The sequence below is a fragment of the Ictidomys tridecemlineatus genome, chromosome 7 (genome assembly GCF_052094955.1).
Source record: "Ictidomys tridecemlineatus isolate mIctTri1 chromosome 7, mIctTri1.hap1, whole genome shotgun sequence".
NCBI lineage: Eukaryota > Metazoa > Chordata > Mammalia > Rodentia > Sciuridae > Ictidomys > Ictidomys tridecemlineatus.
This window is the reverse complement of record NC_135483.1, coordinates 135,395,395-135,422,750: the sequence shown is the minus strand read 5'-3', so window position 1 is coordinate 135,422,750 and position 27,356 is coordinate 135,395,395. Positions and strand designations below refer to the sequence as shown.

Below are 27,356 nucleotides of genomic sequence, written 5' to 3'. Positions count from 1 at the left end.
TGTAAGCCAGGCCTCTAGGTGGTCCTCTGAAAGTTCTTGGAGAAAGAACTGCTTTAGCTGACATAGGTCTTATGACTTTCTCTTTCTGTCCTCCTGCCTAGAATACAGTCAGGATCCTGGAGATGAGGCAGCCATCTTGAGATCATGAGGCAACAAATAGAAGGATGGGAGCTGGGGATGTAGCTCAGTGGCAGAGTTCTTGCCTGACAAGGTTGCTGTCCTAGGGTCAATCCACAATACCAGAAAACGGAACAAAACAAAAACAAATAGGAGGAAGAAAGTCACAGTCTCTGGGTGGTTGAAAGAAAGAGAAATGAACATAGGTTCCTAGGACTATGAATCTGACAAACAGGCTTTGAAGTCCTACTTAAAGATTAATGTCACTGTAGAAAAATAAAACCCCTACTTGGTGAAGCTAGTGAACACTGGACTATCGTTTATCAGCAGCCAAACTTATTACCAAGTTGATATAATTAGTAGAATGCTAAAAATAATTTTATAAAAACTGTTTCCAAACTAGTATTTCATCTGTTTAGGCAACTATGAAATGCTTATATAGTAAAAATCATTTTCATGCAGTACTAAAAATGACTCCTCCAAAGAACTCTCTTATGACATAATAGGTACATAAACACATTATGAATATGTTTTGTCCTTTCACTTACTTATTCATTTTTGAGGGCCCAGTAAACTGTCCCAGGGGCAGCCATGCAAGGATGAAACACAACACTAGACTATACGACCCTTGGTCTATTTGACAACATAAAATAAAGCTTTCTTCAAAACATTCTATGTTTCAGCTCCTTGCTTCTCATGGGTTGTCTACTTTTATGTACATTAGCTCTTCCAGAGATGGAGGCACCATAATCAAGAATGTCACAGTAAAGGGCTCTGGACCACCACCATTGTGGCTTACATCATTTAGTGCTCAGAGTACAATTTTGTAAGTTGAAGATTTAATTAAATGTTGCACCAACATGTTTTTCACCCTCATGGGAATCAGTTGAAGACAATTTCTCATTCCATCCAATATAGAAACTGTTTTGCCAAAACTCAGACTACCTCAAAAAGCAGAAACCTAACACTTTTTTTTTCTGTTGTTTCTATGATTTAAAAAAAAAATCATTGTGCTTCAGGCCTTACTTCAGGATCAAAAGACAACTATTTACTCAAGTATGATGGCAAAACACTGGTTTGTTAGAGAAAAACCACAGTCCACTCATTTCTTCCTCTGTCAGCTTAAGCATGCAGTTTAACTTCTTTCTACCTTAGTTTCCTTCTGAGTTAATTGATGAGGTGGAATTAGATCACCGTGTTCTTTGGTAGACCTTAATTCTCTTATTTCCTCACTCACTGTGATGCATTAGCAGACAAGCTTCCCAGCTAAGAGCAGAACATTAAGATTATTTTTAAATGATGCATGGCTTCTTCTCTATTTCTGTTGCCTCAGGAATTATACATCTTAGCCTGCATCCCATATAAAACCACAATTTTATATATAATTAAACAATATAATGCCATCTATATTAATAATACCATATCACTGTACTCAGAATTGGAACAGGGAAGTGAATTTATTATTTCTAGCTTTTAAGGGCATAACTTGTCTTACACACATTTGAGATAATTGAATGAAAATTAGATGGAGAGCACATTGTTTTTAATTTGCTGTTTAAAGTATCCCCCAGATATCTAGGAGTGAGTCTAACAAAGATTATCTCAAAAGCACAGCTATCCCCTTACTCCATTCTGAGAAATTGTTTTCAAAGTCTAACAAAGATCCATTGTATGCAAAATCTGATGCTGATATTCAGATCTCATTTTTCAGTACAGACAATAGAAGTAATTAATTAGCACATCTGACATTTTTCTGCAGACCACCAGAGATAGGTCCCAGTTTTTCTCATTACTTGTATGAAGATTTCAGAAGTTGCAATACATTAAGCACAACTGGTTTAACCCACCACATCCTGAATTTGATATATGAGTAAAATGCTATCATCTTGCTTGCAAAAAGATGTTTAAGGAACATGAACACTCTTTACAAACACTTTAGTTATCATCCTGCAAAACAACTCACACCCCCAGCGATCTTCTCATTCCAGATACACACAGTCCCCTCTACTCACCACAATGAGTTAAAGGTAGACAAAAAGCTCTCTGTAGCAGCCTTTGTGTTAGTATTTTGCTTTGCCATTCCCTTCATTTCAGGTGTCATGGAACAGGACTTTACAGACAGCAGTTCATCCTGTGAGGTTTACTGCAAACACCCAAAGAGGTGTCTGGCACTTGCTGGAAGATTTAGCTTTTATGTTTCTGGTCATTCTTCCCATACCAGAAATGAGACCAGTTTCTGAGCTATTCTTATCTCTCATTCCAAAACGTTTCAAAAGAGAAAGACAAGAAAGAGTTTATGATTTCCATGCAAACTCCCAGCCTGCCTGCCTGCCTGCTGCTACCAATACTTCTTATTCTTGCTGGTGATGACATTCAGCGAGCTCCCCAGCACCGACGCTTCGTTATGTAAGGCTGTCTAGGTCAAGTGTAGGAGACTCACTGCTGGCCTGTGGAAACTCATGGAACTCTTTCTTCAGATTAACACTTCAGGGGCTATGGAGACTGGAGGAAGCTGAGCTTTTACTACATCTTTTGGGGGTAAATATTTTTGCATGATTCAGTGGTTTTTATATTATGGTCTTGGCAGATGCCTGTCAGCCATGCTGAGAGGTGCAGGGAGAAATTACTAAGAGATTCCAGTTCTGTTAGCATGCTTGAATAAGCATACTAAGTCTTCCAGTAATCCTAGCGTTAAGACATCGAGGAGTAAAAAAAAAAAAACATAAATTAAAATCTGCTTATCAGCATCATCTCTGAGCATCAAGGAATAAATGTTGCTTTGATGTTTAATCTCTGCATACAATCTGTTTGATCAGAGGTGTGGCAGGACAGCATTATTAGATGGGCTCTTAGCTTCAAGAGATTTACTGCAGTTCTTGGCTGTTATGTTGTCCTTGTCTCTGACTACAAATTTGCTTCCCTGGGAAATGAGCTATATGTCTGCCTGTATTTGTGTTAAGTATTGTGACTGTTGGTGAAATAAGAATGGAACCTGCATAACCTGGCAGTTATGTGACTTCAACAAATAATAAACCCTACCTATTTAGTTTCAAGGTGAATACTGCAGTACAAGCGCCATTCAAAGCTAACACTGTGTGATGCTGGGTTCACTGCATTGGCTCAAATGGGATTTTGTTTAGGAGAGTCGGAGGGATGATCCCAGGGTAGAAGTGAACAGTTATTCACTCTGTGAGTAAAAGTAGAAACAGTTTAACACTGATTCTGTTTTAGACTCTCACACGGTGTGCTGCTACAGGAATTAGTTAAAATAGCAAGATCTTATTGAATGCTGCAGAAATGCCTGGAGAAGTAGCAGGGTAAGATTTCAGCAGCAGGCTGATATTGGCAAGAAATGCTAATAAGATTTAACCGGAGATGATGATACAACAGATGGCACCTAATTTAAAAGATAGATGGATATTTTAAAAGTTGAAGGCAAAACGTAACACACTTGAAAGCATTTGGCTTCTAGGTGCCCTTGGCAGGTGAAATTCAGTACTTTAGACATGATGCCTCCAGTTAGGGAAAAAAAGGCTGTCGGAACTGTCTACATGACCTCAAAGAGCTAAATGGAAAGTTGACTAATCAGTCATTTGCTTGGATGTCTCTAAATGAGGACTAGCACCAGACAGGTTAATTATGCAATACTCTATAAGTAAACAAGTAGTTTATAAAAATTTCTTGGAGTTTTTGTTTTAAGTTAAAGGAATATAAATGAGTACTACTGAATTGAATTTCCTTAAGAGTAATTTTCACTCTTTAACCATGATCAACAGTAGCATATTGATTATTTGATGAAAATATACTGTTTTATCCTGTATTTAATTGATTAAGCATGTACATGTTTCCCCCAAATAATTTGAAAAGACATTTACGGTCCCTCAGGGCTTGATTTTATATTATTGATGTCAATAGTCATTTTCCCCATAGATGTAGCTTGGCATAAGAGCCCCATCAAATCAGTTCCTATTCTGTTTGGCATTTGGACTATATAAACTTACTGTTAAAAATGAGGCATACATACCTATATATGATTATCTTCTTTGATTTTATATATGTTTAGGATAGCACAGTTTGTACTAATTGTCTATAAATTACTTTGTGTTTAATGTTGATTCCACTGGTTATTGTTAAAAAGGATTCTTCTTTCTGGTAAGAAGCTTAAAGATGAGGAATTTGAATGAAATGAGGGCTTAACTAGTTTTGTTTTTACCGTTTATGATTGCATTCTTCTGTTTGAATTAGCATGATCAAACACTCCTCTATCCTAATGTGAGATTAGGTCTTTGGTGAGATAATACGGGTTGACATTTATTAAGGATCAACCAAGTGCTAGGCAGTGGTCCTTGATGTGTGGTGTGCTGATCAGCTACATTAGCCTTCTCTGGGAACCAATTAAGAATGCAGACTCTCAAGCCTCCCTCTATACTTCCTGGCTCAGAACCTCTGGAGTGGGTTTTTTAAATTCTTTTTGTAGAAGTTCTTCAGCTGTCTGTAAAACTTACTAAAGTTTGAGAACCACCATGCAGGGCAATAATTTCATTAAATATTATGAAAATAGTTTTATTGCACACAAATATGCATTATATAATGAAATGCTCTGCTTTCTTCAGATATCCTAATGTGAGCAGTACAGTTTTCTTAAAGGTTTATGCAATTATTTAGTACATCTGAAATTTAAATATTTCCATTAGAATATCTATTTTCCAGGAGTTAAATTTTAGAGCTTCATCTCTTAAAAGTTGTTATAGTCAGCTTTTTCGCTCCTGTAACTAAAAGATCTGACCAGAAAAATCGTAGAGGAGGAAAAGTTTATTTGAGGGCTCAGTGTTTCAGAGGTCTTAGTACCTAGACAGCCAGCTCCATTCCTTAGGACTCAAGGTGAGGCTGAACATCATGACAGAAGAGTTTGGTGGAGGGAAGCAGCTCACATCATGATCAGAAAGCAGAGAGACAGACTCACTTGCCAGATACAAATATATACCCGCAAACTGCACCCCCAATTTCCACTTCCCCAAGCCACATCCCACCTGCTTCCAGATAACACTCAGTTAATCCCAATCCAGGGATTAATTCACTGTTTGGGTTAAGACTCTTTATTAAAAATTTTTATTGTTGGTTGTTCAAAACATTACATAGTTCTTGACGTATCATATTTCACACTTTGATTCAAGTGGGTTATGAACTCCCATTTTTACCCCGTATACAGATTGCAGAATCACATCGGTTACACATCCACTGATTTACATATTGCCATACTAGTGTCTGTTGTATTCTGCTGCCTTTCCTATCCTCTACTATCCCCCCTCCCTTCCCTTCCCCTCCCATCTTCTCTCTCTACCCTATCTACTGTAATTCATTTCTCTCCCTTGTTTTTTTTCCCCCTTTCCTCTCACTTCCTCTTGTATGTAATTTTGTATAACCATGAGGGTCTCCTTCCATTTCCATGCAATTTCCCTTCTCTCTCCCTTTCCCTCCCACCTCTCGTCCCTGTTTAATGTTAATCTTCTTCTCATGCTCTTCCTCCCTACTCTGTTCTTAGTTATTCTCCTTATATCAAAGAAGACATTTGGCATTTGTTTTTTAGAGATTGGCTAGCTTCACTTAGCATAATCTGCTCTAATGCCATCCATTTCCCTGCAAATTCCATGATTTTGTCATTTTTTAATGCAAAGTAATACTCCATTGTGTATAAATGCCACATTTTTTTTTATCCATTCATCTATTGAAGGGCATCTAGGTTGGTTCCACAGTCTTGCTATTGTGAATTGTGCTACTATGAACATCCATGTAGCAGTGTCCCTGTAGTGTGCTCTTTTTAGGTCTTTAGGGAATAGACCAAGAAGGGGAATAGCTGGGTCAAATGGTGGTTCCATTCCCAGCTTTCCAAGAAATCTCCATACTGCTTTCCAAATTTGCCACCACCAATTTGCATTCCCACCAGCAATGTACCCTTTTCCCCACATCCTCACCAGCACTTGTTGTTGTTTTACTTCATAATGGCTGCTATTCTTACTGAAGTGAGATGGTATCTTAGGGTGGTTTTGATTTGCATTTCTCTGACTGCTAGAGATGGTGAGCATTTTTTCATGTACTTGTTGATTGACTGTATGTCCTCTTCTGAGAAGTGTCTATTCAGGTCCTTGACCCATTTGTTGATTGGGTTATTTGTTTTCTTATTGTTTAATTTTTTGAGTTCTTTGTATACTCTGGATATTACGGCTCTATCTGAAGTGTGAGGAGTAAAGATTTGTTCCCAGGATGTAGGCTCCCTATTTACCTCTCTTATTGTTTCTTTTGCTGAGAAAAAACTTTTTAGTTTGAGTAAGTCCCATTTGTTGATTCTTGTTATTAACTCTTGTGCTATGGGTGTCCTATTGAGGAATTTGGGGCCTGACCCCACAGTATGTAGATCGTAGCCAACTTTTTCTTCTATCAGACACCGTGTCTCTGATTTGATATCAAGCTCCTTGATCCATTTTGAGTTAACTTTTGTGCATGGCGAGAGAAAGGGATTCAGTTTCATTTTGTTGCATATGGATTTCCAGTTTTCCCAGCACCATTTGTTGAAGATGCTATCCTTCCTCCATTGCAAAACATTACAGGAAGAGGAAATGGAAAATAACAATGAAAACCAACAGTGGGAGGTAGTACAGTAAAGGGAAAAAATAATCAAAGAGGAAAATCAAACCACGTTAAGTAACATAAATAAACAAATATGGCTGGAAGAACAATCCGTATCTCAATAATAACCCTAAATATTAATGGCTTAAACTCACCAATTAAGAGATACAGGCTAGTATAATGGATCAAAAAAAAAAGAGAGATCCAACAATATGCTGCCTACAGGAGACGCATTTAATAGGAAAAGACATACATAGGGTTAAGACTCTTATAACCCAACCATTTCTCCTTGGAAACTTCTTGGATTGTCTCACACATGAGTTTTTGGAGGACACCTCACATCCAAATCATAACAGAAGTTAAATTGTGTGATGGTTAAAAACATGAGAGGACTTCTCTCTTCTGTTTGCTGAGTGTGCCTTGGCAAGCGTCACTACCCCTCTTTGGTGCTGTTTTTTATTTTTAGAGTAACTGGTGGGGCTAAATCAGGGTTCTCAACTCAGCACGGTTGAAATTTGGGGTTGGAATTTTTTGTTGTGGGGTCTGTCTTATGCATAGCAGCATTCCTGGCCCATAAGTTTCTAGACACAATCTCCAGTTACAACAATAAGAAATACTTCCAGAAATTGCCACCTGTCTCCTGCAGGCAAAATTGTCCCCCTCCTGATTTATGTACCACTGGCCTAGTTTAACTTTCCTATGAAAATTTCTAGTGTACTAGATGGGACAACAAATGCACTAGTTCTCTTTTTGTATATGAGCAGTTTTAGTATATATATATATATATATATATATATATATATATGCACATATTTATTTATACATATATATATATGTATATGTCTTTATTATGTAACCCAGATATAAGTTGGAGACTCTTTGTCACCCTGAAGATATAGGTTTGATTTGCTCAAATACCTACTAATCCCAAAGTCTGTGGAAGGCCAAAACCCTTCTGCAATGTCTCAGGAACATGGAGTAGTTCTCTGTGTAGTCTCTATATCCTGGAGTCCTGGTTTCACGTATACTACCTCATTGTTTCCCCAAGTGACCCAGATTGCATCCACCAGTGGTTTCTAGCAAAGATTTATCTATGCCAATCACCTTCTAGACTTCATAGATTTCATTAAAAATAAGGACTTATTTTCTCCCTCACCTATCTGTGCTCTTCATGCCCTCCCTATAAGATCTGATCATTCTAAATTCTTCTTCTATCACACACAGTAATCCATGTTCACAGTTCTTATATCCAAACATAGATGTCCAAACATCAAAAAATTTAGAAGATTACTGAACAATGTGACATAAAGATCACAATTTCAAGGCCAGCTCGGGCAACTTAATAAGACTTTGTCTCAAAATTTAAAAACAAAACAAAACAAACATGTAACAAGGCCTGGGGATGTCGCTCAGTGGTAGAGCCCTGCTGGGCTAAGTCCCCTGTATAGGAAAAAAATTCTGAATATCCAGAGCCTTTGATCTAAGATGATTCACCCTTCACAGCAGACAATTTGAGTCATATTATATATGTAAAATCTCATGGCTAGAAGGAATATTGAATTTGTGTTCATTTTCATGTTTTTCTAAATCATACTGAATGATATAGTTCCTTGCCCTTACCTCAAACAATTCACCAATTCAGTCCAGATTTTCTGGAGCTGATATGCCTGGGAGAAACAGACAAGACACACATATATGCACACATGTTTTTCCCAAGGGTTAGAAATTCCTTTTAGTTTGCTGTCTTACAAATTTAAATCAAGTGCTATTCTGAAATCCGCGTGAACTAAGGAACTTAATCTCGGATATAGATAGCTATGATTCTAATGAACAAAACAATAGTAGATAATATTTGAAAGATTATATCTGTGTTTTTAAGTAATTTTACAGACATGATCCTGTCAGAGACCCACAGGAAGCCAATAACATAGGTCCCATTAGTTTTATCATTGGCAATAAGAAAATGAAAAACAAACTTCCTAATGCCAGATCTATCTACTTTTCTATCAGATAAGACTCCATAGTGCAAATAGTTTGAACTAAACCTAGGAGAACCCATAAGAGTCCACAGACCCACTTCAGAGTATATACCAAATTAAATTCCCTTGAATTTTAATTTGATATTTGAGACATGTACCTACGTGCTTATATCCACTTCAGTATTATCAGAATAGCCAAGATATGGAAGCAACTTAAATGTTCACCAAGGGAAGCTGATCAGGAAGAAGACAAGGATGCCCATGCGTGTCACTTTTAGTCAATATAGTCCTGGAGGTGCTAATTTTTCTGATAAAGTATCATTATATTTATTTTTTCTGACATTTTTAATATCCAACAAGTGAAAACATGAGAAAGGATATCTGAAATTTGGCGTTGCAAGGGAAGTAGAATAGGTATCAATCTTTCATATGAAATTGCCTTAGACTATTATGATGATCCTCTAATACTGGGAGAAAGGAAGATGGCAATGATATCAAGAGTGTTTTGGTTCAGATATATAGGTTCTGGTGAAATCATTAGAAATAATTTTGTATCAGGGAACACAATAATGACACATATCCATACACACACATACACACACACAGAGTTTTGGTTTGTTCTCTAGATTTACTAAGCATTGTCCCCTGATAATTGACCATCTCTCTCTTACCCAAGTCCACTATGTCTAAGTTGGATTCTAGGGGAACAAAATTCAATTTAGAATACACTACTACCATCAGTTGTGTCCTAGCAGGGAAGAGACACTACATTATTACAGTCCTGACTGATAGAATAGTCAAACAAAAGTGGATTTGGCATCCAGAGAGTTTGAGCTTTCATTTTCTTGGTTGTGAAATGATGAAATTAATGGAACCCATCTTATTGGATTTCTGTGGACCTCTGAAAAGATCAGATTTTCCAAACTTGTGGAGAAAAAGAACAAAATATTTGATTTTAATTTCTCACACCATGTTCTCCAGGTTTTCTTATGGATATGGTTGCAGTTCCCCCCCCCCCTTTTTTTTTGTTTTATGGTTGGTTGGTTTTGTTTTAATTAGTTACACATGACAGTACAATGACCTTGACATATCATACATTTGAATCAGATGGGATATAATTTCTCATTTTTCTGAGTGTACAGGTTGCAGAATAACATTGGTCATGCAGTCACATATATACACACAGCAATAATAATGTCCGTTTCATTCTACTATCCTTCCTATCTCCCCAACCCTCCCCATCCCCTCCCATCACTTCCCCTCTTTATCATGGGTGCCAGATCCTGTGCAATCTGGCCATCTGCTCACTTGCCCAAACGGTAGCCACTTCTGAGATTCAACCTTGTATCACTTTCTACATGATATCTCCCCTTCTTAAAGTGTGGTTTTGTTTTTCCCTCACTCTCTCTGTGCTTCTCCTATTAAATGACTCAGGGAGACCACAGGTAAAATCAAGACTTGGAGTAGATGTCACCTCAGAGTTAACAAAGAAAAAAGTTTGGTAATTCCAGGTGATGGCAAAGGTGTGGAAAACAGGAATCTTATGACATTGCTGGAGTATTAAATGGTAGGATATTTTTGTAAGAAAGTCATCAATATCCCCCCATGTTAAAAGGTAGAATTTTTTAAAAAGGGAAAAAAAAAGACAGAATCATTTCCTGAGAATGCACTTAGAGGAAAAACTCACATAAGTGAGTAATGTGTTTGAAAAGTGATGTTTACACCAGTATTCTTTGAAATAGCATGTGTTTGTCATTTGAGAGCTGATTAAATAAATTTTAGTGTATTCATACATACATGATGAGATACTCTTTAAGCAATAGGGAAGAGATTAGAAATACATTATTAATTCCAACAAGGTATACAGCTATATATAGCATATGATGTCATTTCTGGAAAAAATTTAAATCATATCTATTCATGTGCTTGGATGTGTACAGGGATTTTCAGAAAAGATTCAAGGGAAATTAACAGTAACTGCCTCTGCAAAATGGGCCCAGAGAAAGAGAAATTGGAAAGTTGTTTTTTTACTTAAAAAGACACCCAGGTCAATTAATATTTGAAATGAAGAGTAGATTAGGAGTTTGTCTGGTGTGTCTGAATCAAGGTATACTAGCAGAGGCTAGAACCTGTTAGGCACCTGTTAGGTGAGAAGAGCAGGGATTACTGAACTACACATTGTGGGTGTAAGACAAACAGGGAGGCTTAAAGAGCCCAGGTCAGCTATGAAGGTCAACAGTATTCTACAGCCCTGCTTCTGAAACATCAGTGTGCACAGGTCCTTGTTAAAATGCACAATCTGATTTGACTGGTCTGGGGTGGAGCCCAATAATTATGCATTTTTCAACAAACACAAGAGATGGCCATGCTGCTGGTCCTCTGCCATGTTTTGAGAAGGAATTAAGGCTTTAAAACTTAGAAACTATTATGTTGTTGTGTAGTTCATGCCTTCACAAATATGAAGTAGAGCCAGAAAGCATTTGTTGTTAGAAAATGAGCTGAGGGAAAGAAAAACATTAACAAAAAAAAACCAAAAAACAAAAAACACCTCATTGAGCATGATGTTTGCTACATGAAGATTTGCCAAAGCAAAATTATTGTTGGATGTTCTTGATCAGCAGCTCTTTTATTTTAGCTTCTTCATTTTTAACAAATTTAGATTTCTGGAGACCTAAGCATCACCAGATTGAGGCACGCTTCTCCCCTCTGCTCCTCATACATTTAGTTTATTTGTTGATCTAGAGAGAGTATTTCCAAACATAGCTACATTCTTTCACATGCTGCAGATGATTGAAGACTCTAAAACAAGTGAGAAGGAAGAACCGCCATCTGCCACCCTCCCACCCTGCCACATGCCACCCCATGGCATATTCAACAGACATCAAGGCTGCAGATCTGCCATACAACTAAAACGTCCCTTGGCTTGGCCACATGCAGAAATGTCTTTCCTCCATGGTATCTGTGAAAGTAATGTGATGTAATAATCCAGGCCAATGAGGAACAGCTGTATCATCTCTCTTGTGTTTTTGTTTTTACCTTTGAACTTGGATCCCAAAGATTTCCCACCATCATTTTAACAATGTGATATCACAGAGAGCTTTATGTGAAACAAGAAAGCATGGCCTTACAGCAAGATTATTCCTTTGAAGATAGATTGTTGGTTTCAAAATCACATTTTCTCATCTCCTTGGTACCTTGTCCGAGATACTCAATTATTCTGAGTCTCAGTTGTCTTTTTTATAAAATAATGATCATATTAATAATATCTATTTCATAAGATTGCTGTAAAGTTTCAAATTCCGAGTATACATTGGATCTTTGATAAATATTAGCAATAATTACTATTTCTCTTAAATTACATTAAAATTAATTTGAAAGTAAAAATATTTGAATGTAAGCGTTTGTTCCTGAGTATCTAACATATACTACTATATACTGCGCTAAGCGTTAAGGTATTAAATCAAATTATTTGTGATAAAGATTTTGTTCATATCTTTAAAGTATTTAATGCATGAATTTGTTTTTTAAGCAGAGAAAGAAGTGTTTGGGGAGATAAGATGGGACACATTTTTTTCCCCAGTTCCCACCAGCTCTTCATATCTGGTGGGGCTTCCAAGTCACCCTCCCTATGATTACAAGACAGTGGGTATGGATGAAGGGGCCATGCACAGGACAGGCTTCAGAGAGCCAAACAAAATGATGAGATACGCAGGGTCTTCCAACAGACATGTGGAGGAAACCACATTCCCAGAGCACAGCTAGAGTGGGAGCCCTGGATGAGGGGCTTCTGGAAAGACCAGTAGACTCCAAAAATGCAGGCCAGGTGAAGTGAATGGTAGAAATGGTGAAGTACTTTAGAAGTGGGACAAAGGCTGGGTGAGAAGAAAGATTCTCAAACTCTCAAAGTTATTTTCCATGGATTGCATAACCTGGGAGCTTTTTCCGCTGAATTTTTTGGGTTCAGTCCAAGTCAGACATTAGCAGAAAACTGGAGAGACTTCCCCACCAAAATTTTTCTTTTATTCTAAAAAAGAAGCTGTATCCCTTTGATTAAATCATCTACTAGAGTCTTTCAAAGTCCAGCTTGCTTTTTGGGGGGGGGAGGGCTCTGATGTCACCACTCCCCAATTTTTTTTTATTTTTTTATTTTTTATTTTCTGGCCAGGGTCTCAATAAGTTGCTATGATTGGTCTTGAACGTGTGATCTTTCTACCTCAGCCTTCAGAGGTGTACAGGCATCAGATGTGTGTCATTCCACCCAACTAACTTTGGCTGTCTCTATTGATAGTTCTTGAGTACTTTATGACTATCTTAACATTCTTGGTAAATAGTTTCTTCTCTAAATTATTTTCATTTTTTTAGTTTAGCATGTTATTTCCTTCCAGGAAGTTTACTGAATCACAAGCATAATTTTAAAGCAATAGATATTTCGAGCTCTGGTTGTGATGTTTTGGAGAGGAGACTCCAGGCAGATGAGATAGGCACAAAGGTTTTGCAGTCCTGCAAATCAGGACTGGAGAGGGTGGGATAAGGAGAGAACATTAACAAACAGCTCTGCGTATGCATAGCATATGCACCTTTGAACTGGGGTCTCTCTCTCTCTCTCTCTCTCTCTCTCTCTCTCTCTCTCTCTCTCCTCTCTCTCTCTCTCTCTCTCTCTCTCTCTCTCTCTCACACACACACACACACACACACACACACACACACACACACTAAGAAACAGCAACCCATGTGAATTAAGGTAAATGATCACCCAGTGTCATGGAATGATTTTTTTTTTTTTTTTTTTTTTGCCTAGGGTAGAATTTTGCTTTTTTTCAAGGGGAAAAATCCAAATACTATATTTGCTTAGCTTCAGAAAAGGGGAAGTGGAAATGTAAATGTCCACATCCCCTATGTGCTAATTAAAGTAATGGAGACCTAGGACTCCTTTCTTGCTTTATTCAGCCTACTCTTCCCCAGAGAGAGGAGGAATACAGATTACTTTCATGTAATGATAGCAACCAGAACTAAAAAGAGACCTTTCAAAAATCACTCAGTGGAACAAGGAAACAAATATGTCAGTCTCTGAGTTTCCTTATCCAGTAAGGAAAATAATAGAGAATGTGGCTCTGTTGTTTCATTGTTCCATACTAACCAAAGAAATCTCTTCACCTTTCATGTGACTGCAGCAGAACATTTTGCACGTAGGCTGCCCAGCACTTGGTCTCAACCAGAGCTCCAGGGAGTCCCAGGTGGGCGAAGGACATTTTGGTGTTCCCCTATAGGATATGAACAAGAACAATTCCAGAGCTAGAAATTCAGTTCAGGAGTCCTAAAATTTCCAAGAAATTTCAGGAAGGCTGGATTAAATGCAATTATGACCTGACTTTTCATGCATCTTTCACTTGCAATTCTCTGCTAAAAAATTTGCATCCCCGCAGTGGGGCTTAATGACTTCTTCCTTTTTTTTTTTTTTTTTTTTTTTTTTTGCCTAGGGAAGATTTTTGTTTTTTTCAAGGGGAGAGAGAAGAAGATATGTAATCAAATATGATTGCATCTGTGTGCGAATTAATTGATGAACCCTGGAACTGCATAGGGACGTGTGAAAGCTGTTATTTCCTTGAGAAATACTGTAATACCTAATTCTAATAACACATAAATACATAATAGATTGTTCCAGATAAAGCCAATGGCTTACTACATTTAGACATGAAAAGAAAAAGATGTTGTCAGGAATCCTTTAGGGGAACAGAAACCACATATTTGCTTATGCTAAGTTATGGCAAAGTTCAGTTTTATTCTGTAAATAAAGAGTTGTCTTCATAAATATCAGCAATTTCCTTTCGTGTCAAGAAAATCTTCTACAATAAAAAATATAATTAAACCCCTTACATATGTAGGCAACTTATATGGTTACCTTAAAGATATATTAAAATGGCACATTGGTATTTGAACTGATAGTAATCAAGCATATTTTTCTTAGTAATAGCTTTGGTTAGTTACTTTTGCAAAGGGGGAAGCTACTCAATGAGAGCCCAACATTGTGTTTACCTGACTTAAGAACATAGGAAACAGCACAAATAAGCACAGAATGGAACCTAGCATAGTAACCTAGCTCTTTAAAATTGTTCATACATTTTATTTGTTTACATTAATATTTATTTTGTGTCTTTATCCTCCTGTGGCAATAAATCTGAACACAGTGATTTAAATATTGTAATGTACCTTGATCTTGTCTCAGGAGCCAAAGCTTTACAAAGCCTTGGTCTATTTAAAGGAGAGGTATAAAGCCAGCAAGGCACAGTACTGTACAACTATAATCCCAGGGACTTGGGACACTGAGGCAAGAGGATCACAAGTTTGAGGCCAGCCTCAGCAATTTAGCTGCACTCTGTCTCAAAATAAAAAATACAAAGGACTGGAGATATAGCTGAGTGATAAAAGAGTCCTGGGTTCAATCTGCAGTACCCAAAATAATAATAATGATGAGGATGTCAACAACAAAAAAGCCCTCAAACATCTGAAACATTATGTTTTACTTCCTTATTTGAATATAGTTTATTAGCCTAAAGAAACAAATATGTTTTTAGGATGTGTTTTAGCTTTTCAGTGAAATTATAGAGCAAGACCACTTACTTCCCATTTCCTTGGGCTCTCTTCCGGCTTGCTTAAAGGCTGTGAATGTTTTACTCTCCAATCTGGTGTTCCTGTTTTTGAGTTTGGGAACTTTGTGGTTAATATTTAATAGCATGTGTCTAAATTCACCAAGAGAGTCTATTAATGAGTTTCAAAATAAATATGGCTTTAAAAAAATCAGTTGAGAGTAAAACACCCAGCCAAGACATGTTGACATCAATCAAAACCCTTTCTAAGACTTTCAGATACAGAGGTGGTTTCCCATTGCCACATGAACCAGAGGGTAAACTCAAAATAAACTTCTGGGAAGTTGAAAAAAGAAAAAGAGAAGTATGTGGGAAAGACTAAAGGATGTTTGCTGTCTTTATTCTTTGCTAAAACCAATGTTGGTTAGCCCATCACCTTCTTAAACAGTAACTGCCATCGTAACCTCCATCCCATTCATCTCTCTGTCAAAACATGAGTGAAAATCAATTGTGGTGTATCCAGAAATACTCCACTCACTTCCATTTTGCTTCTTATGTGCTGATGCACCTACTCAATATTAATTTCCTTCATAGTTAAACTGTGGAAAAAAACTTGAATGGACTTTTGTGATACATAACTATCTATGTGACCTTGGACAAGCCGTATTACCTTTCTTGACCTCAGTTCTCCTATCCAAAATAAGAATGCTTATCTGGAAGGACTCTGAGAATTTTTTTGGCTCTGTAATTCCTCAGTGATTAGCAAAATGATCTCCATAAAGCAGTTTAACAACCTTGATTCAACTACCTATACTAGACTATGTTTGGGAGACAAAAATGGTAGACTTCTAAACTATTTCTGTTCATGCCTTCAAACACATTGTAGGATAGGGTCAGACAGTTAAAGAGTAGATGTGAATGTAGCCAAAGATGAAAGAATCCTCCAAGCAGAGGAAATGAAAAAAGCAAAGTCGTGAATGTGTGAAGGCTCCTGGCTTATTTAGGATAAGGCAAACAGTATGTTCTAAGGAAAAAAAATTATATTTTTGCGTCATTTTCAGTAAATAGTAATAATGTACCCTTACACATTTGCTGAAATAAACCAGGTTCTCAAATAATAAAGTTTAAAATTTTTAAAAATACAGAATACTAAACTTAGTTTTTTAAAAAATGCTGTTTAGAGAGTGCTGTAATAAAGATACTATTCTGTGAAGTGGAAAAAAAGAAATAATTTAATGCACATTTGAAACTTACTTTGCAAAACTGATCTCATCAGATGTTTTACATTCATACATTTAATTCCTCTTTGAAAAATCAAGCTCATGTATTATTCTGTCTTGTTCATGAAACCTATTTCTTTGGTTTGGGAGTACCATATTTTCTTTCCAACACTAGTGGCTGTCTAAGGAAATTACAGTGAATCTTCCAACAAGGAGTAACTGCATACTTGGAAATGATCATCTGTAGACTCATAAGTGAATACTGGCCTTCCAGGCCTTGGACTGGGGAATCCTATGCTCTCCGTCATGATCCCACAATCTCCCTCCTTTTTCTTTCACTTTAAATTTCTGGTTTGTGCTGAGGTAAGAAAAGCCAGAACTATTCTTTCTCCTCCTCTTCCAGAAAGAGAAGAGAACTGGGAGTAATTTCAGTGATTGTGTGGAAACTTTTCATAAAATTTTAAACAGTTCTTCGTGTGCCCACAAACACATGGATTCTATAAATACTTGAAAAACATTTGGAATCAAACCAATAAGAAAAGTAATTTTTATTATTTAGGTTTATTATAAGTGATTTTAGAAACCATGATCTATGAATCAAGAATCATAGACCTATAATAACTTTGATATAGTAAAATCCAGTTGTGGGAAAGGGATTCCTCTAATATTTTCACATAATACTTGAAAAACTGACTGATTATTTGACTTTCATTTTTCATCTATGGGATATATGGGTTACTGTTTTAAACGATGACATTAATACCTATAAAATATTTTGAAACAAGGAAGCCATCTTTTACTCTAAAGAAATTATAAGATTAAACTTCCTGAAAATCAAATTGACTTTAGTCCTAAAAGAGAGCTCTTCATTACACTTTTTGTAGGCAAATTTTGCATATATTTTTGGCTTATTTTTAAAAGGACAAATTAAACTCAAGATAAAGACATAGTTCATTATTTTTGAGTATGAACTGTGTTCTATTTTGATTTAGGGTTTTCTAGAGTCATTGTTAGTAAATGCTTGAGTGAGTGCAAGAGACTGGGAGTATATATTTGCAGAATGCCCCATTTACAAAATAAAATACTGGAAAAGTTACATATACAAAGAAAAAGTTTGGAAATAGTAAATTATTGTAACTGTAGAATCATTACTGGTCCTGGGCTTTAACAAGGTTTCACTTTCCAATTACAAAGGGATAAGGCCAGGATTTGAATTCAGATAATTACACAATGGTCCTGTGAATTTGGAATCATACCATATGGCTCTATGTTGGAATCATATACCACTCTGTCAGGAACCTGCTACCATTGGAGCTTGTGTGGCATGAACAGCATCTCCTCTGAGACACCTCCAAGTTCTCCTCTTATCCACCAGTATCCTATTCCTTTCCATTAGACAGGAGAAGACCTGGTTTTGTGTCACACAGAAAGTGTAGATTTAAGAAAAAAATTATAGAGAAATCAAGAAAGATTTTCTGCCTTAAAATTGAAATTTAATTCATAACTCTGAACAAAGAAATCCAGAACCCAAAATATGATTTGGCCATGACTTTAGAAAATTTTGGCCAGTGATCAGGATAATTCCCTTCTTGACAGCCTTGAAAGTGATTAACAAATTCTCTTTTTATAGGGCATCTGAATAAATGATCTAGAAATCCAAGAGATGAACATCAGGAAAAAAAAAAGCTTTATGATAACAAATTGCCTTTATTTTCTAAATAATATCCAGATATTAGTCACACTACTTCTTCAGCCTTCTGATGCTGAAATACTTCTCTCCTTTCAAGATTCCAATTAAAACGTAAGATTAGGGCTGGGGTTGTGGCTCAGTGGCAGAGCACTTGCCTCGCATGTGTGAGGCACTGGGTTCGATCCTCAGCACCACATAAAAACAAACAAAATAAAGGTCCATTGACAACTAAATATATATATATATATATATATATATATATATAATATTTTTAATATATATATTAAAAAACATAATATTACCTTTTATTATATTTTAAAACTCATAGAAAAAAAAAAAGACCAGGCACAGCTTTTTCCACCTGAGGGATCTCACTCCTTTATGTCTAGGGTCTACTGATAGAGAAGAAGCTCTGTTACCATATTCCTTGTCTCTCTGAGCACTAAGCTGTGACCTGCTCAATGCTTTCAACTCAACCAATGACCATATTACATAAAAGGAAAAATAAAGTTGTTTCATAACTAACAAAAGAAAAAAGATTATATCTACTGAGAAAATTGAAAGGACATTAGAGCAGAAGGGATATCTTACTTAGCCATTTAAAGGATTGGTGAATTTTGCCATGGGAGTAGAGATGGGTGAAAAGTCTTTTGAGATATGAAGGCTATGAACAAAGATGTAGCAGTGGAAGAAGGGAGGTGTGCACCTTGAAGTCAGCCAGGGATGTCACTGTAAACTCACAAAAGGAGGGTTTCGATCTGGTTTGTTCACTGGTGTAACTTTAGGACCAGGGAATATGTTTGACACATAGCAAGTGCTTAAGAAGGAAAAAAATGAAGTGTCAGATGCCCAGAATATGAACAATATTGACAGAATCAGTTCTTGCAGCTTTCTTCCAGTGAGTGAACTGGTTAAGACCTCCATAGAGCAACAGGAAACAGGTTTGAAAAAGCAAAAATGGACTTTATTTGGTTCAGTCATGGAACCCTCAATAGGAAGGTATTTGGATCTTGTATGAAATGGGAGTTAGAAACAGAAAGGTCATTGGGAACCCAGAGTGTTTTCTGGCTCGTGTCTTTTGTCACAACTGCTTCCTCTATGTGACTTCTTTCTCTTAGCACCATGGCCTACCTGGCCCTGAGTCTACATGGTGAGACAAGACTGACCTCACCCGCTGCCAGTCACTTGTGGTTCTCTGTATAAAAGGAGTCAGGTTCACCTCCAAGGAACAAGGAAGGAGAACTGTTGGTAGAACTATTAAGAACACATGCTCAAATATTGACCTTTGTAATATTCACTTGGAAAACATTGACACATCTTTCCAGGGATGTTCTTATTTTTTTAATATCCATATATCTAAACCCTAAGTATTATGCATACAGAATATGTTAATGTTAAAATTTAAAAAATAATGTTAAAAAAACCTACCTGCTAGTTCCAATATTTTCCCTTTCCCTTTCATGTCTAATTTCCCAGTAATTATTTGCCAAATGTTGGTCACCTGTTTTCTCTATTTTTTTTAATCTACTTTCTTTCAAAATTGTCCTGACCATAACAGAGAATGACCAACATCATTTCCCAGACACCAAATCACTTCAAATAATGTGTTCATGTTACCTTTATAGGTTTTGGTGAAAGTATAGGATCTTTTAGCTTGAGCAAAAAACCATCCTAGTCAATTTCTTTCGTTTACAGATGAGAAGATGGACCTATGAGATAAACCTACATGTTCATAATTAAATATTTTGTGAGCATAGAAAAAAATTTACATTTCTATGATTCTAGAACAGAGAAAGAAAGGTGGATTTTTAGTTTTGTTGTAAAGAACATGAATTTTTAGACCAGGGGTCTTAGTTTTATTGCTTTGCAACCTGTGTGGTCTTGAATAAATTCCAATGATCTTCATAAAACTTCTGTATTCTCAATTGTATAATGGGAACAATTATGATAATATTGATAGTATCTATCTCACTGACCTATTGTAAATAATAGAAAATTAAATATTGAAGATTATGTCTTTTAATAAATGATAGAGTACATACAACGACAGTTATCAATAATGAGTGTATTAGATGGCAAAGGGAAAACAACCATCTACACATAGTTAATTGTGAATTTGTACATGATGAATGGGAGAGAACAACTCAATTTTAAAGTTCAATGTGTAACATAGGAAGCTTTGCTTTTGGTTCCTTGAGTTATAAATAGTTTTGCATGGATTCTCCACTGTGGTAGAAAAACCTCATGTGCATGGCTTTTATAATTTTATTAATGAATAATTCTTAATTTTATTCAAAAGTATATTTGTTTATTAAGCCAGTTTATTATAATTGAGCTTTAAATCATCTCCACAAAATATGGAGACAGATTGGAGCAAAAGGAGTCAAACCATAGAGTGAGAAATTAATCTTGTCTAACCACTAAGTTCACCTGAAGACGGGAAAAATGTAAATTTCCATAGAGGAAGTCAGTGACTTGCTCAAAAGATGTGATCATTAGTGCTGAACTTGAAGTGAAACTCATGTCTTATCGCCCTGAGCTGTTCACTGTAACAGAGAACTTTCTTTTAGTTCATCACAATATTAACAATGAGGAAAATATATAAAGCCATAGATCTGCAATAAAGGGTCACCCATTTTTCTCCTGGTGTAATAAAAAGACAATTATAGTTTTTTTTCAAGATTTCTATAATTTGCAGAGGTAACAATAGTTCAGAATGAGAATAAAGTAATATTTCCAAATAAAAATACCACTGAATATTTTAAAACTTGAAAATAGCTGTATTTAGTTTAAACTTTCCAACCTTTAGTTGGTAGCTGTATGATAGAACAATCCGGAATGAAAAATAAAAAGAGGAAGTAATCAACAGAGCAAGAAGGGAAAGAAGGAAACAGAGAGAAGAGGTTGAGAAAGAACACACAAAACAGGCAGTGAGAACATGTTTAACAGTTGGCCACTAGATGGCAATATAATGTAAGGTGCCATCTCCACTTTTTTTTTTTTTTTTTTTTTTTTAAACAAGCTATTTGCTGATTTGTATTAGGTACCATAGAGTGAGGCGAGGATGAAGCCGAGAGGATACTGCAGAGGTCTCTGATGCATGTGTGTATGTGTGCCTGTGTGTGTGTGTGTGTGTGTGTGTGTGTGTGTGTGTGTGTGTGCGTGTTCTGCCCCAGTGAGACTGCAGCCCTTGTAAATACTTGGTCACCTTTTGCAAGAAGAAATTGGAACAATTGCAACTAAAGGCACATTATAATCATCTTGTCTTTGGGAGATGCTGTTCCTCACTGCCGATGGGTAATTTTCCTTTTTATCAGGTAAGCCATCTAATTGTTTCATTGTGATCTTAGGCAAATTCATTCTTTCCATTCCTTTCGAAAAAGAGCCCATGGAAATACAGTTTGGGCAGAACAGGAAGTCCATTTTTGTATGTGAATCCGGACCAATTGTCCCCCTCCTCCCTCTCTTCTCCTCCCCTCTGCTCCCCTCCCCCCGCTCCTCTCTCAACCTTCCACAAACTGAAATCAGGTTTGTTTTGCAGTTCAGCATTTTGATACAAGATGAGGTTCTTTGGCCTGAAATAACTTGGAATCTGGCCAGTTCTTGCCTTTGCTTGCCTCCATCCTATTCAAGATCTTCTTTCCAAGCCCCCTCTATTACTGGTGCTTTGGAACTGGATGAACTGGCTGTGAATAGAGGTCATATTGTTCCTAAGGATGGAGAAAATTTAAATATCAGTCTCAACTCCACAGGAAGGAAGAAGGCAGCCAGGACTGCTGCCGGAGCCTGGCACTGCAGGGGTAGTCAGCTTCCTCAGGCAGAGGCTGGGCTGTTGAGAAGAGATGCCTTGGGGGAGGAGGGGACAATGACTTTTCCCCCTAACTCCTATTGAACCACACTTGGAAAGGAACTCAGGGAAGTGGTCAAGAGTTCCTTGCTCCGTGCAATGACAAACAGGAAAGATTGACTTACTTTTAATTAGACAGAGGTCACAATCAGCAATGATACTGCAGATGCTGCTTGGTTCCCAGTGTGAGCCGTCTCGCTTTTCCAAGAGCACAAGAAGTGTTTCTGGGTGGACATGAGGCTTTTTCAAATGCCTTTGTTATCGTGGATTCCCTCTCTCTCTTACCTGTTTGAGGTATGTGTTTAAGACCCTCCCCCTTTGTCACATTCACCTCTTATGTTTCCTTTTGTTCTCTCTGGTTGTTAGCTAGCGGTTGTCACTCCTTTTAACAAGTCAGTTCATATAGATTGGTGGGTAGGTGCTTTTTTCATGTGTCCAATGAAATGATTAAGTCAAGACTGATTCCTTTTGGTCCATATGTGCATGTGACTAAATATTTCTGAGGTGCAGTAACAAACTTGCAAATTGCCAAACGCTGTTGCTATCACACCTATAAAATGTGGCTTCTTTTTCTATGGATTTGCAGGTTCACATGGTATTTCTGATGCGCTAGTGTAGTAACAGAACATATTTCTCCAGAGAGCACTCTAAATCGTCCCGAGAGAATGATGCCAAACAGAAATAGGAAAATTCCATGCTGAGGTTGGTGATTCCTGCTTTAGGTCTTCCTGCCCAGAGCAGGGGTAGCTACCTTTCCTATTTGCTGCAATACCTGGCATGCCAGGGTGATGCAACTGGGAGCTTCCGCACGTTCACCAGGAAGGCATCTGGCACTTTTCTTTCCCTTAGCTGGGCACTTCAGAAGCAGAATAGCCATGGTGAAAAACTCCTTTAAAATTCCCCTTTGTGGCTATTGCTTTCGTAATTGCTATTAAGCATTGCTCCTCTCTTCTTAGGAGGAATGTTGCAATTTAGGCCTTCCTCCACAAAGCTCCTTGAAGAGATTTTTAGATGGTGTCTATTTTAGGAACATAATGTGTAGACAGGAATGGATGGCCACAGAGATTTACGGGAAAACAATTTCGTGGAGAGGGTGAGGTAACATTATAAACCACTAGAACAGAGTACAAGTGGCTGGTTATATCACATGAACCTGACAATGTAATTAGTTTCCATTAAACTTGGTGCAATTTGAGTAGTTTTTTTTTTTTCCTTTCCTCGATTCATATTGTTTCCCTAGTTGTTTGTTGTTGTTGTTTTAAATATCTATTTAGGGGGCCAGTACATCCGGAGTGCTCATACTGGTAAAAATAACACATGGGATTTTGCTGTCAATACTAATAGTCTGTCTCTACTTACATGACTCCCACTGGCTGGGAAATTTGCTATTTGGAGACTCACTTATTACGGCAATTTTCCTTTAAGATATGGTAGGGAACATTTCTCCATCTTTGGGGGTTGGGGAAGCACAATTGGATCCCTAATTAATTATACAGTATCCAAGAAGGCACTAGGGATATTGGCCAGCATGCTGTCTTCTCAACCAGAGATACCAGGGGCAAGTGGCCAAACTGGAAACCTGAAGAAAACTCACCACACCACAGGGAACAAAAACTAAGGGATCCACAGAAGGATCCAGTAAGAAACATTTCAGCTCTTTGCTTTAGAGGGCGGTCAGTGAGGGAAAACACAAGAGCATCTTTCCTGGGTATAGCTGACGAGAAAGGGATGTAGGGCTTATTTGGTGCTACTCTAGGACATCACAGAAGGGACAGTTCTTCAGAGAGGAGGGACTATGTTGATATGAGCTTGGTGTGAGAAAATGTCCCTCCAAAATTTAGCTGGGGGACCCGTGCAAGGTACTGTTTCCCTCCTAGGTAGTGAGAGAAGCTGAACCCCACTCCTCCGCCCCCCACCACCCCTACTTGCCAAAAACACAAGTCCTGATCTCTCCCAGCAAACTTGGAAGGGGAGCATGGGAGAAAGATCTCAGGGAAGGAGGTGGAAAAAGAAAGAAATTGAGCAGTGAAAGGCCTGTCTCAGCCAGCCTCAGGGTCAATGGGGCTTTGCTCATTGAAGTAATCACTTCCCTTTGAAATTCTGATTAGTCAGTTAAGCACATTTTACAGCTCAGATTAGATCTCACTGATTTAGGGTAGGGGTGGGATAGAGATTTATTCTCAGTGTAATTGTGGTCAGGAAAAAAAAAAATCAAAACTTTCCTACCCTGCCCCAAATTATTCTTTCCCAAATTTTTCCCTTTGTCTACATTCCTAGATCCCACTCATTGTTTTAGTTTAAAAAGACATGTAATTGTTTACTCTATGTCAATCACTTTTATAAGCCATACTTTCTAAATATCACATTATTGAATCCTGCCAGGCAGGTATTATTGTTAAGTTTACCGACGAGGAAACCAAGGCACAGTGAGACCAAGTGAATTTGCCCATTAGTGCACATTTAGGTGAGTGGCAGACTACAGACTTGAACCCAGGCAAAGTCTGTGCTCTTGAAGTCTCCTTGTTTCCTATGTGATAATAGTTACCAGTTAGCACAGATAGTGAGGGCTCAGAATGTGTGCAATCTGTACCTGCCAGCTGTAACTCATCTCTTTTCCTATGTGCCCAAATTTCAAAACTACTTCAGTTTAGAATGATCCCCCACATCTGCTCATTTATTTATCATTAAAAAAAGTGACTGTAGTGGAGTCCCATTCTAGTTTCTGGAATATGATGGATGAAACAAATTTCCTGCCCATATGGGGCTTTCAGTCTTAGAGATGGAGCTAGATAGAACATACAGAAATCAATAGGTAAAGAAATGTCAGTAAATATAAGTTCTTTGAAGAAAAATTAGCACAAGATAAAGGACAGTGAAGACAAGAGGGCCATAGAGAAAGAAAAGAGGTAAAGAAAGTGATTTTTAAGTAGAGACCTTATTGTAGTGAGTGGTAGAGTAAAGAACATTTGAAGCAGAGAGAAGAGAGAAAGCAAAAAAGTTCCCAAAGAATGAGATGCTTCATTGATACAAGTAGTTGCACCTGTTTGCAAGTGAGCCTCTTAGCAGAAGAATGGAAACAAATGGAAGCATCCCAGTGCCGGCTCAGACCTGTGGTGTCCTGAAGGCTGGGCTTTGGGCTCTAATTGCCTCTGGGCTTCCTAGGAAACAAATCAAAGACATATTCAAATAAACTTAAGTCTTGTCTTTAATGTTGACAAATTACTAGATTCAAATAAATTAAATCAGTCATATCCACAAATTTTTTTGAACAATCTTTAAAGTTCTCTGGAAAATGCTACGTAGTTCCTAGAATGCAAAATGCAATGTGTCCTAAAGACATTATTGGATATAAAAAAAAATAAGAAAAAGAGAAAATTAAGGGTGAGATTATTGCTTAGATTAATAGAAACTATCAGTTGTTTTTTTTTTTAAAAAAAAAAAAAACCAACAGCTCCCACCCTCTCACTTTGCTCTTGCCACCTAGTTAGGCTTTCTTGCACCTGGTGAGGACTATGTCTCTCAAATCACCAAATTAAGGAAGTATGTGCAAGGAAGAGAGTTAATATAGAAACCAAAATTTAGATTCCTCTTGTGGCCAGGACACAGGAGGTGCTCACAGGTGTTTGAACAAGTCATGTTTTAAAAACTACCCTATTATGTCCCACCCTTCTGTATGTAGGACATCTATAAAACGTAAATTGAAGCCAGGTACACTAGGGCATTCCTGTCAACCAGTGACTTGGGAGGCTGAAGCAGGAGGTTCCCAAATTTAGGGCCAACCTCATCACCTTATCTAGATCTTGTCTCAAAATAAAAACTAAAAAGGACTAGGACTGTGGCTCAGTGGTGGAGCACCTCTGGGTTCAATACCCAGCACCAAAACCAAAACCAAAAACCCTTAATATGAGCAACAAATAGACCATTTACTGTCTCTTTGAAATAAATGTTATGTTTTTAGAAGTCTGTTTTTTTGAGAAAAGAAATAGGTGTATATGAGAAAATTCAAAGATATAATACATATATTTCCACATATATGAATATATATATAAAGGATGTATAATCTCAAGATTATGATTTACAAACTATTTTAATTCACCCATGGCAACTTCATATAAATATTTGTAAAATTGAAAACTTTGGACTTAATGGGTTAATGAACATGAATTTGGTTTCAACATTTGGTAAAATAGGTCAGCTTTCATTTTTGTCTGTGTTAAGGCATTTGTTGTTACATGTCTACTCCTTCAGAATTCACATTCTAAGGGTCTTTCTTTTTATCTCCTGGCTATCTGCTCTCCATCTCTCTCAGCTGCCTATAGACACTGGAGCTCTTCTCTGGAAAATGCAAATTTACTCCTCTTATAACTTTTTAGTTTATTCTTGGACGTAGTCAAAAGTCCTTGCTTCTTCTATCGCCTGGTCTTCCTTTGGTCCTCTAGCTACAACCATGGCTACAATATCTTTGACTCTAATTTTTTTCACTTGCACTTTTAATGTCACGTAGAAGAAACTATTGCTTAACCTGTCTTGAAAAGTTTCTCCTAAGTTTTCTATAAACTTTGTGTTTTTAGTTCACATTTAGGTTAATGGTCCATTGTGAGTCAACTTTTTGTATATAATATGAAGGAGGGATCTGGTTCATTCCTTTGCTTGCTGGTATCCAGTGTCCCAGGACCTTTTTCTGAAAATACTATTCTTTCCCCCAATTGAATCATCTTATTGATCATAGTGACTATGCATTTATGATTTTATTATCAATTATTTCACATGGTTTGCTAGGGATACATTTTTTAAGACAAGGTTATGGATATTCTCCCTTCTTGAGAATCTGTATAATTGTAAAATATGAGAAAATTGACCCATATACTCTCAACTGTCAACTTTTTGTCCTAATTTCATGTCAAATTTTTCTTATTAAAAAAATCACATTCATTTTTTACTCTACCAGAAATTAAGGCAACAACGATGCATGGTTCTTTAATGAGTTAGTCTTTTTTAGAGAAAGATCACCACTTATTTCCAAGAAACACCTGTATTGTGTTGCACATGTTCCTTTGAACTTGTGCCAACATTATTCATATTCTTTATATGTAGCTTTTTTCTACCTTTTGTTTCAAAATTACCCTTGGGAGGAACTATAGAACTCAAGATAGAGATGTGCCAATCAAAAAGTTTGGTTGTTGTGTTAGTCATCTGGGGCTGCTTAACAGAGTACCATAGACTGTGTGGTTTAAATCACAGATATTCATTTCCCAGTGTTCCAGAGGCAGGAAGTCTAAGACCAAGGCATCAGCA

At 37.1% G+C, this 27,356-nt stretch overlaps 1 protein-coding gene and 1 long non-coding RNA gene across 10 annotated transcripts in view; one reads left to right on the top strand and one right to left on the bottom strand.

Annotated features, from left to right (window-relative positions):
- Window positions 1-2,747, bottom strand: part of LOC144365557 (uncharacterized) — a 133,770-nt gene extending 131,023 nt beyond the window's left edge. For 2 of the 6 annotated variants that reach the window (XR_013424121.1, XR_013424123.1), the window contains exon 1: window positions 2,130-2,724. This is a non-coding gene — a long non-coding RNA (uncharacterized LOC144365557). Of the gene's footprint in view, window positions 1-2,129 lie in introns of all 6 variants that reach the window. The other 4 variants (XR_013424119.1, XR_013424122.1, XR_013424120.1 and 1 more) reach the window with 4 other exon arrangements.
- Scn1a (sodium voltage-gated channel alpha subunit 1) overlaps window positions 2,235-27,356 on the top strand; it is a 150,437-nt gene continuing 125,315 nt past the window's right edge. For all 4 annotated transcript variants that reach the window (XM_078017523.1, XM_078017522.1, XM_078017524.1 and 1 more), the window contains exon 1: window positions 2,235-2,655. The gene's annotated coding sequence lies outside the window, so the exon portion shown is untranslated. The remainder of the gene's footprint in view (window positions 2,656-27,356) is intronic.